General features: G+C 38.1%; 1 protein-coding gene across 1 annotated transcript in view; it reads right to left on the bottom strand.

Annotated features, from left to right (window-relative positions):
- LOC134529303 (odorant receptor coreceptor) overlaps positions 1 to 18,997 on the bottom strand; it is a 234,963-nt gene that overhangs the window by 104,906 nt on the left and 111,060 nt on the right. The window lies entirely within an intron of this gene.

Genomic DNA, 18,997 nt, shown 5'->3' with positions numbered 1-18,997 from the left:
AACTTTGTGCCAGTAGACAGAAGCACCTTTCCCAGAGACCTATAAGAACTTTTGCAGATGTAAGACTTTGTTGGCTGCCCGTTCGAAATTTCCCTCGCTTACAGGCACGTCCCAGGCCTGTAACGTTACTTCACTTCATGACTAAAACTGCACACAACAGCTCTGGACGAGTTGTTACCATTTCTCAGAGACGAGCTGACCATAGCCTTTACCGTCACGCAAACGTCTTAGGTTCACTCCTTGAGAGTCACGTCATGGACGCTTGTTCCCAGCGTCGTTGCACTTTATGTTCACACCCCTCCCCTCTCGGTTCTAAGAATTCACCTAAGACCAATAACCGGTCATAAACCCCAGCAGACAGTGACAGTCTCCAAGGGCGACGGGCATAAAAAATGTGTGTGCAAAGTTGGACCGCCCACGACATCTAGTGGCAGAAACAGTAACTTATTATCTTGGCTGCCAGAGTGCAGCTCCTGACTGCGCCCTTTAACCCCTGGTTTAAGCAGACGCCTTGAGCGAGTCGATTCTTTTTATTTCAGACACCCCTCAAAAGGTAGCGCTAAAGTCTGCCAGTGCTACCAACTTCGAGACATCAAAGTCAGAGTTTTTTATGACGCCCACTCGGGGAACTTCGGAACCTTTCGGTCCGGGCGTCCCAGTCCCTCCCCCCACTTTTGATTGAACCTTTACTTTTAGTTACGAGACGCGGTTCTTCGCGAAACACTTCGCGTCGCGACTGCAGACGGATCGTTTGCGATTATCAGCGAATCGACGAGACACTGCAAGACTTCCATCCGGGCGCAACCGACGATGTAGTCTTTTAAATAAGGGATGCTATCCCTGTAATCTTCTTCAAGTAGTTTAGTCCGTCTGCTTAGTACAAAGAATATTAGTTAGTTTTTCTTTTAAATATTTTTTTGATATGGTAGAAACGACCGCGCCAGCCGCGTATTCGCGGGATGCAGTTCCTGGCTGGCGACGCATCGGAAATTAGAAGCCAACTTCCCCGTCTGGTGAGTTACGATCCGCGACTTTCCTCAACCTCACCTTAACTTTTCCGGGCATTTTCTGCCCCGTATACTGTCTGTTTACAAGTTCTGATCAGTTATGATTTGGACTGTTCGCAGACAGGGTCCAAGAGCCGGACGCCGAATTTGCATTTTCATCAACCTTCCTCTACAACACACAGGCGCCCTGGCATCATTTTGCCGATGGATCTCCGGGAAGCGAAGCCCCGATCTCCGGTGCTTCTGTAACTTTTAACCTTTTCTGAACTTTCTTAAACTACGTCGTTAGACGAAGTTCATCATATAAATGCCACATATGGACTTTGAGAATACTGGGATAGTTTAAACATATTTGTATTTTTTTTATTGGTTTATGTATTTTTTTAATGAAACCTTTTTTTATAATTTAATTTAGGGCTAGTCCATATTTCTCTTTAAATATATCTGAGAGCTAATTAATTAAGTAATTGAAATTGTATGTCTATACTTTTTAATATCTGTTATAAATTTTCCTATAATAAATTTGACTTAATTATATTCAGACGGGATCACACCTTGTTTCCGTTCATTTCTAATAATATTGTGAAACCTGAAAGATCCCCAGCACACTGGTTTCCAAGCTATCTCTCTCCCAGTTTTTCAGCACCAGTCGTGAGTGATAACTTTCTCTGAGTAAATCTAACACTACCGATTATAAAAGGAATGGAAATAATTCGGAAGCAAGATGTACGAATGCGATAAGAACAAGTTTCACGATATCGTGACACGATTACGACGCGACAAACTTTAGCCAATAAGAGTGTTGACGCTGGCGACCGACGTAGTGGGCGTTGCAGACTTTGGTTTTCTGACGGTCGTCACCAGAGTCGGAGAAGAAGAAAAGAAAAAGTGAAAACTTGTTTACATTTTTCCGTGAAGCGCGTGAATAGTTGAGGTTAAAACCGGAATTAACATAGCCCGTTACCTCCGTTCGCTCTTCTGACATCCGTCCATCAATCAAGTGACCTGCCGCCAATCAGATGGACCGGAAAATTCCATCCATCCGTCCGTCCGTATAAACCTTGGAAAAGTCGTACTCTTGACGGACGAGCCGATGGATAAATTCTGAAGTTGGCTACGCCAATCAATTGTTATGAGTATACAAGGTTGTGGAGTTTGTTCTTGTTCGTTCATATGTTTATTGTTTACATTTTGCATAGTAACATTGAGCCTCACGCTCAAATTAATTCAATCGTGATTGAATTTTTCTGAGTGTTTTCTGTACGACAAAAATTGCAAACCACATCAAGGTTAATCTCTGAGATATTAAGGCTTTTAACGCACCCTTGGCGGCTGCACGGACAAATGAAGTCGTGTCGTAAATTGCTTGGCTAGCTGCATGACGGTGCTGACGGACGAAAATGTGACGGACGGACAGATGTGCGATGGGCTATATTAACTCAGGCTTAAGGTTTTCATAGTAACAAATCAACTGTTTGGAGAGACACTGATACTATTATAAAGAACGTAACGTTGTAACATGAGTTAAATGGAAAACGAAATTATGTTATTGTTATATGCTGTGCTCGTTGCTTGGGTGGCCGTGACATGTTAAGAGCTATGTTATTCTTGCAACTACATTTACAGTTGCTGACGATGTCTCCTTTGTTAATTGTATAGCCTACATAGCCTTCGTTGTTGGTTTAATATCGTTGTAATTTCCTCTTTAGTTCACGTAATTTTTTATCGTTGGTTTCATGCGCGTAAGTTTGTGTGGCTACGATCCTCATATGTACAGTTTGTGCATAAAAGAACGTCCCAGTTATAAATTGAAATACTATTAACTGTCAGCGTTGTAGATTTTTGGTTCACAGTAACAATTAAAGAGAAACTCAAACAGTTTAGATAAGTGCATGCACGAGTGCTGCTTGGTTGTTTTCTTGCATGCAGCGCCACCTACGTAAAATGGTGACTCCTGAGCGTAAAGCGTTTTGCATTCTGCAATTTGCAAAGAGTGAATCTGTAATTTTATTTCAAAATGCGTTTCGTTTAAAGTTTGACTGTTTAGTCCCTGACCGTTGGATTGGTCGTAATGGTATAGACGACAGAGCTCTTTTTCGCTGCTCGTCGTGTTCACCTGACATAGCACCATGCGAATTTTTCCTTCAGGGCTTTGTAAAAGATCGTCTCTACGTTCCACCGCTACCTAAATATTTGCCAGAGTAGAGACACAGAATTGAATTACTCTGGACTTGTTAACCAAAGTGTGGGAAGAATTGGGCTTTAGGTTGAATGTGTCCTGTATAACGAAAGGTGCACATATTGAAGATTTGTAAGAAAAAATAGGTTAGTTTACCTTCAATGTAATGTATGATTTGTTGTAAATAGTCTAAATTTATTTGTTATAATATACTATTGAATCTGGGACATTCTTTTACGGACAATCTGTATTTTTTTCATGGATTTTCTTTGATTTTCTTGAACTTTTTTCATTCTTGGTTATTTGATTTTTGTTTCTGAAATTACATCGATGTGTTTAATCACCTACATTTTGTTATGCCACGTTTTTTACACATTATTTTAGTTGAAGGGGAAAGTGGTACCTTTCGGTTTTCATCGATGGTTATTCCCCTGATTTACCCCTGATTTTATTTATAATTTTTTTTAATGTTTGAATCTTCTCGTAGTTATGGCTGAAAAGTCTAAAATCTCTAGCGAGAAGCACGAATGAGTTGCTGTCATTGTTCGACCTCGTGCGTGACGCGATGTTTGCGTATTACATCTGAAGCAACGCAGCACTTAGTTTGATGATTCATATTCATTAAACTCTAATCTACAAGGTCCACTGGGGCGCACAGTGTTAAACCTGTGTTGCGGTGGGGAACAGTCAGGGAATAGGAAAATGCCTAGGTTAGTTGACCTGCAGGATGAACTCCAAAGTCTTTTGTTGATCGGACAAATATTATCAGTTCGTTGGCTATGCTTAATTTTTTAATGTCTCCCGGGGGTTGTTCGTGATTGGGCACTTGGTTAGAGGTAGGTTTGTTACAGGCAGCGGGGTATTTGCGTGGGATGTGAGCTGATGTTAGATGCAGCAACAAGTAGGAATGGTTACATTTCAGCTTATAGCGAAATTAATAGTGATGTGCGTTTTTTCAAGTCGCAACACGTTGACACCATCTAGGCTAACTAATCCACACGTGGCAGGTTCATTGTGTTGATAACTTTCGAAAAAATTACACAATATAGTAGTATAGGAATGGCGATCCGATCGCAGGTTCCAGGTTGCAGTGCCTGAGGATTGTGACATCATGGCGACCATCTTGGTGTCGAATTTTATCAAAATTACTCAAAATTGACTAAATTTCTTAAAATTTCTAGAAATTTTCCCTACTTTGATAAAAAAAATTCCCGTTTTGAGGGAAAACTTCCCTTTTTTACCCTAAAAATTATAGAGGCTTGAAAATTCGAAAAGTGTCTTAAATAAATTTACAAAACGCTGCCCTTAGCCGCTAAAGTAATGACCTTTACAATTAGGATGTCATGGCCGCCATCTTAGATGACATCACATCCGACATCTTGAAAATCCGTAAACATTAAGCTAGAAATTCGATAAATATTTTAAAGTAAATAAAATATTTATATAACAAAATTTTTACTCAAAATATTTCCGCCATTTTTAAATCGGTGGCTATATGTTAATTCCTTTCATGCTAAAAAATTTTAAAAAAATTAAATAAATAAATCATAATAGAACTTAATAAACAAATTATGGCGTGCTCGGTTCGAACCCACTGAGGGCAAAACATGGCAACGGAACATTTCCTCCACAGAAGCCTCCAGCAGACTGACCTACTACCACTAATACCAAGGCAGATATTACATAGGCCAGTGTGATGTCATCAAGGGAATATTGTTTTCAGTAATTGATAAAGGACCGCTTGTGTCATGTAGAACATACGCCATCTGCTAGAGGGCACTGCTATCATATTAGTTTAATTTTTTCCCTCTATAGTGCAGTAGTATTTATTACCATGCCTTCTGCCAGCTTGTCGACTATCTTGGCCGACAATTTTAAAATCTGTAATTATTTGACCTAGAAATTTGATAAGAGTTTCAAAAATCACTAAAAATTAATATTTTCCCACCATTTTGAAATTTGTACGCCATCTTAAAAATCAGTTATTAATATGCTAGAAAATCGGATAAAGTTTAGATCAGAAAATATCTATTAAATTTTGAATAACAAAAATCATAAGAAGGTACTTGGTTCAAACCTAGTGAGGTAAAAAAAATAGCGAAGGTTCCTTCCTAAATGAAAGCGAACGAAAGGCTGATCTACCACCACTAATGCCAAGGCAGATATAACATTAACCAGTATGACATCATGCCCACCCTCTTTTTTTCGTCTGCTTATGGCCATCATATTGAAAATTCGTAATCATCAACCTGGGAATTAAAAATAAATTCAAAAATGATCAGAGCATGCAACCTATAAAATAATGATTGATTAATACAATTCCAATCCACAGTTAGATACCAGGCAGTACAAAGTTGAATAAAGTTATGAAATATATATTAAAAAATATAAGGTCAATATCACATGAAAATGCAGGGCAGAAAAGAAAGAAAATTACACACACCAAGAGCTAGTCACTCATGTGGTAAGGACCATGTATTCAATACCAAAATTCCAAATTACTATTTTATTAAGGCCTTGCAAAGAAAAATAAATTCTTATACAGGTGAAGTTAAAAGTATTCGCATACCACTAGTCCAAATACTTAAATTCAAGCACGATAGCCACAAAGTTTATAATAATATTCATCCCAGCGAAGCCCGTCTGTCGTTGCATTAAAGACTTTGACCTCGCGCGCGGGGAGAAATTCGAAAGCTTGCTCAAGTATCGGGTGGCCGTCCAGCTGCTCGCTCGAGGCACGCAGGGCGATGCTTACTGACCACTACGCCAATACGTAAACTCATGATTGAAATCATTACCCAAAGTACGTGGAAAGTACTTTTTAGAATAGCTTCAATGTACGAAAAACTGAACGAGAGTAGAAAACGAGCCTACCAAAGTAACATTTGCGCCCCGAAAACTTTTGTAGTAGGGGAAAGTGGCCCAAAACGATCCCTGCGGGTAAAATGATCCCTCGCCGTTTTTATTATACTGGTGATACTATCTATTGGCCGCCACCAGAACTGAGTGTAGAGACGCGTAACGAGTCATTTTGTTGATGTTTAGTGCCGGAACAAGCGTGCATTTTTTTATTTAACCGAGAAAAACGATTTTTGAAGTTCGTGATCTAAGGTAAGTGTTTTGAAAACATAATCACTAGTGTATGTGTGTATAAGAGAGGGTAAATTTCAATAGAGCACGAGTATAGACAAGTGTCATACAACATTTTGTGGTGTTCATGTAATCTTCCAACATGGCTGTTTTCTTAGGACGCGATGTGATTGTGGATGCCAAATTTTGGGCAAAATGATCCCTCTGGTGGATTATTTTGCCCGCAGAGGGATCATTTTGCCCGTTTTTAATTTAGTGCTGCGAATTTGTTTAATAATCTATTGTAACTTGTTTGAACATGGAAAATAAATTTTAGTAACTTTGTTTTATCTTCATCTACTGAGATATTTGTCTAATAGCTGAACAAGCTGCACCTGATGAACTCCTTATGGGTGATAAACTTGATGCACCTGATGCACCCGATGTGCCTGATGAACCCAATGTGTCTGATGAACCAGATGTGCTTGAAGAACACAATGTGTCTGTTGAACCCGATGTGCCTGATAAACCTAAATATATTGAAAACAATCAAAACACAGGGCCAGAGGAGCAACAAGCAAACAATGACCTTTGCCTAGCTAGTGCCGGCAAACAGCCAACTTCTTTAATAAATCCTACTTCATCTTGTCACACATTTCCAGCAGCTGGTTCATCCACCTCTCATCTACGTGCAGCTATTGATGTCAGGCCTCATCACGAGCATATTTCGAAACATGTATCCCCTTACAGCTCAAGATTTGTTGTAACACCTCAAGCAATCATACCTGTTCCAAAAATTTCAGTAAAACAACATTCTGTCAAAATGAGGAAAAGCCATGGCACAACTGTGTTAACAGGCAGTCCTTACCGGAACATGCTAGTTGAAGACCGGCGCCAAAAGCTAGAGCAGACAGAGATAAAAGCTGCTAGGCAACAAAAGAAGCAGAATTCAGTTACAGCACAGAAAGAAGCCAATCAAAAAAGATTTGCTGCTGTTAAATCTATGCCTTATGTTGGTTGTAAGAGGAATAGGCAATCTAAGCTGTCCGAAAGTGACAGTGATTCAGATGGTGAACAAAGTATGTGTATTTATTGTGGTGAACTATTTTCTATTTCACTGCCAGGGGAGGGATGGATCAAATGTGTGGCTTGTAGAATGTGGGCACATGATGAATGTGCTGGAGTCGAAGATGACTGTGGAACTTCCATGTGTGATTTGTGCAACGAAAAGCGAAAAACTGCAATGAGGAATGTCCGCAGGAAGCTCTAATACACACAAGTGTTGCCAGAACTTGCTTTCTTTTAAATTTATAACATTTAGGTATTTTGACTCAGTTTTTTTTTATACAAGAACTGCAACCCTTACTAGGAGTGTGTAATTTTTTTTTTTCATTCTATTACTGCTATATTGTTGTAAGTTAAATGATTTTAGTGTCTTGCCTTTAATAAATAATTACATTCGGTTGACTGAAATGGATAGTTTACATGCCACATTAAAAAAACTATTTACCCATATAATTTACACAGGGGTTCGTTTTGTACCATGGGTGGGGCAAAGTGATCATTTTGCAGGTTTGTGTATTATACCTTGGATCATATATTTATATTCATTTTAAAAATCTGCTAATATTTTATGTTGTACTACAGTAACAGAAGACTATGATCAAATAGTTACTTTAAGTCTAGAATGTCTGTCTGTTTTTTTTTTAGTGATTTTACCTTAGGGGGATCAGTATGGGCCCCTTTACATATACAGCCCATATGCCACAAAAAATACATCGCCGCGAAAAATAAGAAACAACCAATCTTCATACAGGCAAAGTATTTATCTAAACCAAAATATATTTTTTGTCGATACTTGGCGACAATTTTTAACAGGTCACGTTCAGTGTCAGGCGTATAGACCATATATCTTCGAATCACGAGGCCAATCATGATCTGACTACAGCCTTGACTACGCATATTTAACGAAACATCACACATTCAAAATAAAAAGGTCATGCAGTGGACACACAATCGACAAAACGGACACACACTGGACATGCAATGCACACACTAGACACCTATTGAACATACACTGGACACATATTCGGAAAATGACACAAACACTGGACCTCTGGACACACACTTAACACATACCAGACACAAGTTGTATAGTTTAGCCGGTCCGGCGCCAGGCTTCAGGCTGTGGATTGATAATTGTCGGTGCCATCTTGGATGGTGACGTCACGGTGGCTATATTGGATTACATTCACATTTGATGTTTACCTTCAAAAGTTTGCCAAAAATTCCTCCATATTTTTAAAAATTTGCCCAAAATCCACCAAAATTTCCAAAACATTTGAAAAATAAAAAATGTCTCTATTTCTACAGAAAAATTTCCGTTTTGAGGGAACATTTCCCGTTTTATTCCTAAAAAAAAATCGGAATTCGTAAAACCTCAAAAGACTTTTACCTTAGGAAGAACCACAATTCCACAAAGAGGCTTAAGTCTGCACCTACAAGCCTCCAATAAAACTTTGGCGGCCATATTTGATGACCTGAACTTGGTCGTAAATTTGAATTTCTTTAATTTTTAATTTAAAAATTTTGAAAAAATTAAACATTATTATGAAATATACTTACTTAATCAATTTCGGTCTTTGGTTCGATTCCCAGCAATTTTACACATGTAATTTATATTAAAAAATTATAAAAATTCTTAATTACAATTAAAAAAAAAATACTAAAAATTTCTTACTTCACACCCGCCATCTAGAATTATGACGTAACCGTTGCAATTCGAGCTTTGGAGCCAAAGGCAGTTGAAGCACTTGGAGCATTTGGAGTTGTTGGAGCCAAAGACGGATCCAAATAGTGTTAGAGGACATAACTTTGTGAGATGAAGAATTTTGGAGTTATTGTATTCTACCGCATCTTGCGACCGATCGTATGCCACTTTTTATTCTGGATCGTTATATCTGTAGTCATGTGGGTGGCCTAGTGGTTCGGAGAAGTCTGGCCTATAAGTCTGACATTGGACATGGCCTGTTTAAAATGTTTTTTTCGAGTATCATCGTAAAATACAATAACTATTGGTTCGGAGACGCTTTGTATTACGCCTAACACTGAACAAGACCTAGTTGGAACATATTCCAACAATCAAAAAATTAGACTTCCATGGCAGGCAGCGCGTTAGCATATTTAATTCGTCGGACAGTTCTCTTGTATAGAGATTAATAAATTCCCCAAAATGTAATAGGAAACCGAATTAAATTTGATTTTAAGCTTTAGCTACTCTTAAAACTGGTTCGGTTTGAACAATCATTATTTAAATAATTGTTTTTGATCAATTTTGGAATTTTTTCCGAATTTGTAGGTAAATTAATACGAATTTTCAAGATGGTGGTCAATATGGCATCATCGACTTACTGGACGCTGGTAGACTAGGAACCTAAGTTGCCTTTATTAATTTTTTTTATGTAAAATAATTTTTTTGCATTGATAAAGTATCGAACCAGGTGCAGGAACTGATCAAATCAGTCACTATATTGATTGCAGATTTTTTTATGAATTTTGGATTTTTTACCGATTATCTAGCATAACAAATACGGAATTTCAAGATGGCGGGCGTAACGATTATTGCAAAGTTTACGTCATAGTTCAAGATTATGGATGTGACGTAAGCAATTTTTTATCAATTTTTCAAAAATGTAATTAAGATATTTTTACATTTTTCTAATAATTACTGACTGAAATCGATTAAGTAAATAAACATTTGAAAAGTTATTTTTTAATTTTTTCATTTTTTAGGAAATTTTTTGGTCAAAAATAAAATAATAAAATGTTTATGATCAAGGTGAAGGTCATCCAATATGGCCGCAAATGACTTATTGGAGTCTTGTACATGCGGACTTTAAGCCTCTTTGCGGGATTTTGGTTCTTTCTAAGGCAAAAGTCTTTTGAGGTTTTTCGAATTCCGAATGTTTGTATTTTTAAAAGAATAAAACGAAAAAGCTTCCCTCTAAACGGGAAATTTTATCCTTTAAATTGAGAATTTTTTTATTTTCCAACTTTTTTGTGGTTTGTTGGCAAATTGTTTCCAAAAACTGGAAATTTTTGCGGATTTCGGCGAATTTTGAACAAAATTTGACAAAATTGGAGGAATTTTTGGCAAATTTTGAAGGTCAAGGTAGAAGGCTGAGTTCATCCATGATGGCCGCCGCGACGTCACAATCCAATATGGTGTCGACAATTGTCAATTCACAGCCTGAAGCCTGGCGCCGGACTGGCTAAGCTATACTTCTGACACACGCTAGACATACAATGGACACACACTGGACGAACAATGGCCACACTCGACACACTGGACACATGTTCGACAAAAAAGACACACAATGGTCATACTAGACACACACAATGCACACATATTCTAAAAAAGGACACATACTGGATATACTTTTAGACTTATGCTTGCTTATTTAATATAATATGCCTAGCATATTTATAGATGTATTATGCATATGTATATTTGTAACAGATATATGCTAAGCATATTATTATATAAGGCAAAATATATGTAATTTTTAATCGTAGTAGTATACTTTACAACTTTAAACCTAAATAAAAAAATAATGTGACATGGTATCTGGATGGGGTTTGTGGCATTGTGATCAGATTCTCTCAAAGTTTTTATGTGAATTTTTTTCTTTTTGTTGCAATTTTGAATGGTAACTAACATCCAAACATCACAGAAGTTGGCTACACCCCAAGAGAAAGCGCAATGTGTATCCTGGTTCATCGAAACAAACTTTAGGATCAAATATGCGAAAGAACCACCTTCACGACCCACAATTCGTGAGTGGCACAAACTATTTATGGAGACAGGGAGTGTCCTGCAGCAAAAAGGCAGTGGTCGGCCAAGCACAAGTGCGGGAGACATTGAACGTGTTCGTGAGGCCTTTGTCCGGAGCCCCGGTAAGTCGATTCGTACCGCCGCGAGACAATTGGAGTTACCTCGTTCGACTGTTCACAAAGTTCTTCACAAAAACCTGAGACTGTACGCTTACAAAGTGTAGTTGTTACAAGTTCTTCAGCTATCGGATGGACCACGACGCAAGGCTTTCGCTACAGATATGCTGGCTCGAATGGACGTGGAAAAGGTTTTTTTGAACGCATTCTGTTCACTGACGAGGCAACGTTTCATGTGTAAGGTCTACTAAACAGCCACAATGTGAGGATATGGGGATCTGAGAACCCACATGCCTCCAGAGCACTTGTGCGCGATAGCCCAAATGTTAACGTGTGGTGCGGGCTAATGAGCTCCCGAATAATCGTGCCATTCTTCTACGCCGAAAAAACAATCACAGCTAATGTCTATCTCGATATGCTTACTGAATTTGCTGTCCCAAAGTTTGATGGAATTCAACATCATGGCATCCTTCAGCAGGGTGGGGCACCACCTCACTGGGGAATGGCAGTTCGTGCCTATCTCAATGAACAATTTCCTGACAGGTGGATCGGAAGAGATGGTCCGATACCGTGGCCACCGCGTTCACCTGACATAACCCCACTTGATTTCTTTCTTTGGGGTTATGTTAAGGATCGAGTGTACCATACAAATGTTCCCAGCATCGATGACCTGAAGCGGAGGATCGTGCAAGCTGTAGCCTCCATTGATGCAGGACTTCTTGAGCGAACGTGGAAGGAAATCGAGTATAGGCTTGATGTGCTCCTGTTTTTTTTTTCTTGACAAGACTTCCGATGGTGTTCTCCGTCTGCTCCAGATTAAATTTTTTGGCAAAACTTATGTTGGTGTTCTTTGTGTGCCCCTGAATATTCGTGAGAGTATTTTGTTGGGTTTCTCCGTGTGCTTCAGGTTATTTCTGGCAAGATTGCTGTTGGTGTTCTCCATGTGTTCCTGGTTATTTGTAAGAAAAATTTCATTGAATGCAATTTTTTTTTTTTGAAATGAGACGTGCAATTGAATTAAAAGTTTACTATATTCCGTAAAATCCGGTTACCGAATCAGCAATTACAATATTTGAAATAGCTTGGCTTCTGAGTTGTAGCCGTGTACTAGGCGAATAATTCACCGACGTTTCACGACATTGTAGTCGCCATCATCAAGGAGTAGGTTTTGGGCCACTTTCCCCTACTACTAAAGTTTTCGGGGCGCAAATGTTACTTTGGTAGGCTCGTTTTCTACTCTTGTTCCGTTTTTCGTACATTGAAGCCATTCTAAAAAGTACTTTCCACGTACTTTGGGTAATGATTTCAAGCATTATTTTACGTATTGGCGTAATGGTCAGTAAGCATCGCCCTGCGTGCCTCGAGCGAGCAGCTGGACGGCCACCCGATACTTGAGCAAGCTTTCGAATTTCTCCCCGCGCGCGAGGTCAAAGTCTTTAATGCAACGACAGACGGGCTTCGCTGGGATGAATATTATTATAAACTTTGTGGCTATCGTGCTTGAATTTAAGTATTTGGACTAGTGGTACGCGAATACTTTCAACTTCACCTGTATAATAATTTATTTTTCTACGCAAGGCTAAAATAATATAGCAACATCTAAGTTTGGTATCAAACACATGGTGCTTACCACATGAGTGACTATTACTTGGTGTCATGTGCTGTGTCATGTGTTATTGATTTTTTTTAGTTATTTTTCTCAGCCCTAAGACTTTTTAATATATAATTAATTATTCTATTTAGCTCTGTACTGTCTTGTTTCAAACCGTGTTTTGAAATCGATCAATTTTATTTTATTTTAATATGTGAATTTTTTAAGATTTTTGAAAATTTTCGGAATTCCCAGGTTGATGATATCGAATTTCCAAGACGGCAGCCCTAGGCAGACGAAAACAAAATGGCGGCCAAGATGTCATATTGGTTGATGTAATTTATACTTTGGTATTAGTGTTAGGAGATCAGTGTCTCGATGGCTTTCATGGAGGAAGGATCCGTTGCCATTAATTTTACCTCGCCAGGTTTGAATCCAGTGTAATTTTATATAATATTTTATCTAAATTTATTTTAAAAAATTAATTTAAAATTTTTTTGATTTTCTAGCATAAATATTACGTGTTTTCAAGATGATGGATAAATTACAAAATCGTGGAAATATATATATTAAGTGATTTTTGGAATAATTCGCGATATTCTATGTCAATAATTATATGGCAATAAAAATAATGCTCTATAGAGGGCAAAAATTAATCTAATATTATACTTATCAGTGCCCTCTAGTATACGGCATGTATGTCACTAGCGCTCCTTGTTTTGATTACTGAAAACAAGATGGCCGGGATGACATCGTACTGGCCGATGTAATTTTTTCTTCGGAATTAGTGGTGGGAGGCCATTCTGCCGGAGGTTTCCGTGGAGTTCAGATCCGTTGACATTTTTTTCCTCACCGGTTTCGAACCGAGGACTCCATGATGTTTTTTATTTAAATATAATTATATAAATTTTTATAAATTTAAATTTTTTTACTCTTTTTCTAGCATAAATAAAGGATTTTCATACGGCGGACAAATTTCAAAATTTAAATTTTTTTATATGAATTTGTATGAATTTTGAAATTTTTACCGAATTTATAGTTTAATATTTACGGATTTTCAAGATGATTGATGTGATGTCATCCAAGATGCCGGCCATGACATAAGTATTTATTGTAAGTGGCTTAGGGTGGCTTAAGGCGGCTTGTCGATATAAAGTTAAGGCGCTTTTTAGGAATTTTTTAGCCACTGCATTTTTGGGGATGAAAGAAGAAACTTTTTCCCTCAAAATAGGAATTTTCCCTTTTAAAATCGAGAAATTTCTGGGAATTAGGAGGAAATTCCAGTCGCTCAAAATAATTACAGAAGCCCATTACACAAAATTACAAGTTTAAAACTAACAAATAACTATTTACAAGTTTGTGAAAATGTCCAGCTACAAGTGTTTCACACAAGCGCATTTGTCAACTTGCAATGACAAGTCAATTTTCACAATATAACCAGTGATTTACTTATTGGTTACCAAGAAAACTCTGGTTTTATATATATATATATATATATATATATATATATATATATATGAAACTTGTAGCTGACACTTGATACTTAAACTACTAATTTTCTACCTCTCTCATAAGGTAGGTAGATTAAAATTAGAAATTTACTAATGATTCTCGTAAAAAAAAATATGTTTGTCTAGTTCTTTACTTATTGAGTTAAAATATTAAAAAACATGAATTGGAATCATAAGGAAATTTATGGTGGTAGTATTTAAATTATGTTCTGGCACAGGAGTACCAGTGATAATTAAGGATGGGTTCAATGATTGAACCCAATCATGGATTCTGATGTCACGGCGGTCATCTTGGATAAACTTTGACCTTAAACTTCAACATTTGCTGAAATTTGCCAAAAATAACTGAAAATATGCATACATTTACCAAAAATATAGCAAGAATCGCAAAAATCCAGCTTCTTGGGAAAACATTCCGCCTAAATATATAAAATCTGAATACATACAAATTCCTTTTTCGAGGAAAAAATTGCGTTTTGAGGAAAAGTTTCCTATTTTATTCCCAAAAAAAAATGTCAGAAGCTTGAAATGTCACCAAAGCAGCTTAAATTTCTCATCGAAAAGCCGCCTTAAGTTACTGAGGTTATAACCTCAACCATTATGATGACATGGCCACCAATTCGAATAGTCACGTCACGTCCGTCACATTGGAATTCCGTAATTATTTAGCTAGTAATTCGGGAATGATATTAAAATTGTTAACAAATAATTTAAAATAACATTTTGTATTTTTTTAGCAAAAAAATTACTTACAAGATAGATTCCTCAGTTGGAATAAAAAAATTGGGACAGATCCTCCGCCTGTGGTAGCAGCTGGCATAGTAACCTCCCACCACTTATACCAATGCAGATATTACCAAACAGCCAGTATGACACCATCGCAGCCATCTTGGGTCCGTCTTATCGTTATCGTCTTCTAGTGTGCTACCACCATTGCAGTTAAATGTTTGCCCTCTAGAGTGCAGTATTATTATCAAACAGTCAACTGTAATGATATCCGCTATCTTACAAACTAACGTGACCGCCATCTTATAAATCTGTATTTAATAACCTGCAATTAGGAAAAATTTCCAAAAATCATAAAATAATGACAATAATAAACTGATTGACTTGATCGTCTCCTGTCCTTAGTTCGATGCTTGGTCAACGCAAAATAAGTAATTCACCTAAATAAATCACTTTGAAATACAAGTGACAGGTTCGAGAAATAAAAAACTAAATACAAAGATAAAACATTATTACGTTTAACTACAAGTACAAACAAGTAAATAACCAGTGTATCTCGATTTCTGCACTCTTCTTAGAAGGCGAAGAAATCCTTTGCATGCCTTGTCAAATGTTTTCAGGGCAGTTCTACCAGACAGTCGGCTGACCAGGCCCGACCAGGCCCAACCAGTCGGTTGGTAAGGCTAACATGCCCAGGCACATCCAGTTAGTAGTCTAGGTACATCATATAGGTTGGCTAGACACATCTAGCAGGATGGTCGTGCACATTTAGGTGGTTGGCCAGTCACAACTAGTAGGATGGTAAAGCATGTAAATTTGGTGTTCATTCACATACAGTCATTAGCCAAACGGCCTTAATTTCGATACTTGGCGAACATTATAAACAGGTACTTAATGTACAAATTCAGGTGTATAAGCCAACCATTTCCGAACCAAAAGTTATTTTTCGTTGATACTCTCGGTTTACCTTACAACCAAAACATGTACAATATCAAGCGTTTTAACAAAATGCCTTTGAACCACGAGGCCAATCTTGTCCTGCTACAGAAATGACGATGCATAATTAAAAAATGACACACATATACACACATTTGACAAATAGACCACACAATTGGACACTTAAGCCAAAAAGACACACACAGGACACACAATCGTCAAAATGTACATGTTGAGACACTTCTGGTGTCTCATGTTATTATGTTTAATGATTAACTATGTTTTATTTTAATGTTAACTTAATTTTCATTTAATGCTTTCATATTTATTTTTATTTATGTCTTCAAAAGTCTCATTTAAAATTAATCAAAGACTTTGTTTTCCGTGCGGCCATTTACCTCTGTTGAATGGACTTGTCCACGTATGAAATTGAGGGAATTAACGGAGGGAGGTGGATGACGTCACGGGAGTATGACGTATGCAGGGGAGAGACGTTTTGGACTCTAGCGATGTTAGAGGCTTGCGGGCGTTGACCGACGACGGAACAGCTGTGAAAATGGGGTGTCGGTGTAGCTCCGTGTACGGGAGTAGGGACGCGACCCTCACGGTCGTTTTGTACTGTTAACCCTGGAGAGTGCTACGCGAAGCCGTCACTGCCGCGGCCTGCATCAGCTGGTTATTTTTTTTTATTATTTGGAAGGAATGGCAACGTATTTACCGTAAGCGATTTTAAAACTTCTCGTGAGTCGCGAGTGTTAATGCACCTCGTCCCGATGCGTGGAGACCGCTGCCGTTTGACTGTGCTACATGTGTCACCTATGCCGAGTCTACAGCCCGGGTACCCGGAGGCGCGACAGTTTTGGTAAATTTCTACTACACGGCGAGAATTACTGTAAGTAAAACTTTAATTTGTTTTTGGTGGAAGAAGAAGTTGGTTTGGAACGGTAGGCAAGCTTTGGTGTGGACTCCCCCTCTCCCCCGCGTCTTTCAAGTACGGACTTAGACTTATGCAAAGGCAAGGCCTTGATGTTGTAGGTAACGTGATTGCTACGGCCGGGCATCACGTAAGGATTGTAATTTTTTTTATGTCTTTTTTATGTATTTTATGCCACTTGTAAGTAGTCAGTGTATTATAATTTAAACTTTTTTTTATGTTTTAGAATAAATTTACGAATGCTGCAATAATCTACTCAACACGTAATCAAGCATTTTATTTTAGTTTTGCGTCCCTACCGTGTCTACACGACTAGCCATGGTAAATTCAAAGTATGATTGTAACTGGCTGTCCTGGTAGGGACGGACGTGGGCTGCTCGCCCCGGCACGGGGTAGCAAAGTGCGCCACTCTGCTTTTAGAGTTGTAGTAGTTATTGCAGTTGCAGTATTTTTACATTTGTCATTGATTCGTTCCACCCCAGACATGGCAAAAAGCTGGGTATTCAACTTAGAAAGGGAGCAGTTAATTGCAAATTTGCATGCCGCAGGGCGGACGGTAGAGAACGATGATGACGTGCACTTATTACATCTTAAATTAGTCGAATACATTAACGGGAGAGACGAGTGGTCATTCGTGGAAAGCCCTGAGAATGCTCGTGAAGGGGATTTGACAGCCGATGTACTGGAAGCTATTGGGGTCAATATGTTGAAAAATTTTCCGCGATTAGAGGCAAATAATGGTGATGAGTTGAGGAAAATACTGCTTGAAGTCGAAATGTTGAATGACACAAAACATTTTTGTAATGATTATAGTTTGTTGAGGTGTCTTTTGGGGAAAAGTACCGGCATGATGAGGGAAATTATTGCGCGTGGATTGGTAGAAAAGTATAATTGGGAGCAAGTTCGTGAGATGTTGTGGGAGAATTTGTGCCCGAGGAGAGTTAAATTTGGTTTGATACACGAGTATGTGAGTCGTTTTCAGAAGCGTGGAGAAAGTACTGTGCAATTTGTGGTCGCTGTCGTTAGGCACATAAAAATATTTGGAGTAAGATTTTTGGATCACGAAGTTATTTCTATGATTATTGAAAATATGGCCCCCGAAATACGAGTGGAATGTTCGTTTCTTAAGAGGCCGGAAACTATTGCGGGATTAATGGACTGGGCGGTGGAAGTTGATAATGTAAATTATGCTAGCCGGCAGTCCGGCGAAGGGGAAGTTAGTGCGGCCGCGCAGGAAATAAAACTGGGAATGCCTTAACGGAGGTGGGAGGCAAAGATAAGGTTATAGAAATTTCTAGTGAAAGGTCCATTGAGGAAAATTCCCAGCATAGGGCGACGCCCTTAATATGCGAATTTTGTAAGAAAAAAGGTTATATAACAGATACGTGTTTTTGTAGGAATGGTTATGCGGGTAATTCGAATAAAATTTGTTTTTGTTGTGGTAAAACGGGTCATGTACAAAAATGGTGTAAGCAATGGAGGAGTGGTAAGAAACCTTGCGGGTTCTGTGGTAAAGGTGGTCATTTAACGAGTAGATGTTGGCAGAAAATGAAACTTAATAATTTTTGATTTAAAGATAAGCACCATATGTTAGTGATGCGAAGTGGAAATAATTTATGTGTGGAGGTAGAAGTGGGTAAGACTACAGTCAAAGCCCTTGTAGATACTGGAGCGAGTAAGAGTTTCGTGAGCGAAAAATTTTTTGAGCAATGCCTGAAACAGGGGAAACGAGTTGGGCATATTATAGAGAGATGGGTAGGTATACATGTGCAAACAGCTGACGGAAAAATTCATAACAGTGTTGTGAAAGTAATTATGCATATAAAAGTGGATAAATTCTCGTGGGATCGGGAATTTTATGTAATTTTTAATTTATTGTACAAAATTATATTGGGAATTGATTTTTTGAGTGATACTTGGGCGATTATTGATTGCCAGACTTGTAGGTTGAGTTTTGGTTTTGCTCCAAAGTATCGTATTGGATTGGAAAAACCCCAGGGTAGCGAACAGGTAATTTGTGGAGGGATAGAGGGGTGTTGAGAAAGGTTGAGAATAAGCGAAGTTGAGAAAATTCAGGGAGTGATTGATGAATTT

This window comes from Bacillus rossius, chromosome 2, assembly GCF_032445375.1.
Source record: "Bacillus rossius redtenbacheri isolate Brsri chromosome 2, Brsri_v3, whole genome shotgun sequence".
NCBI lineage: Eukaryota > Metazoa > Arthropoda > Insecta > Phasmatodea > Bacillidae > Bacillus > Bacillus rossius.
This window is presented reverse-complemented; position numbering and strand designations above follow the sequence as displayed.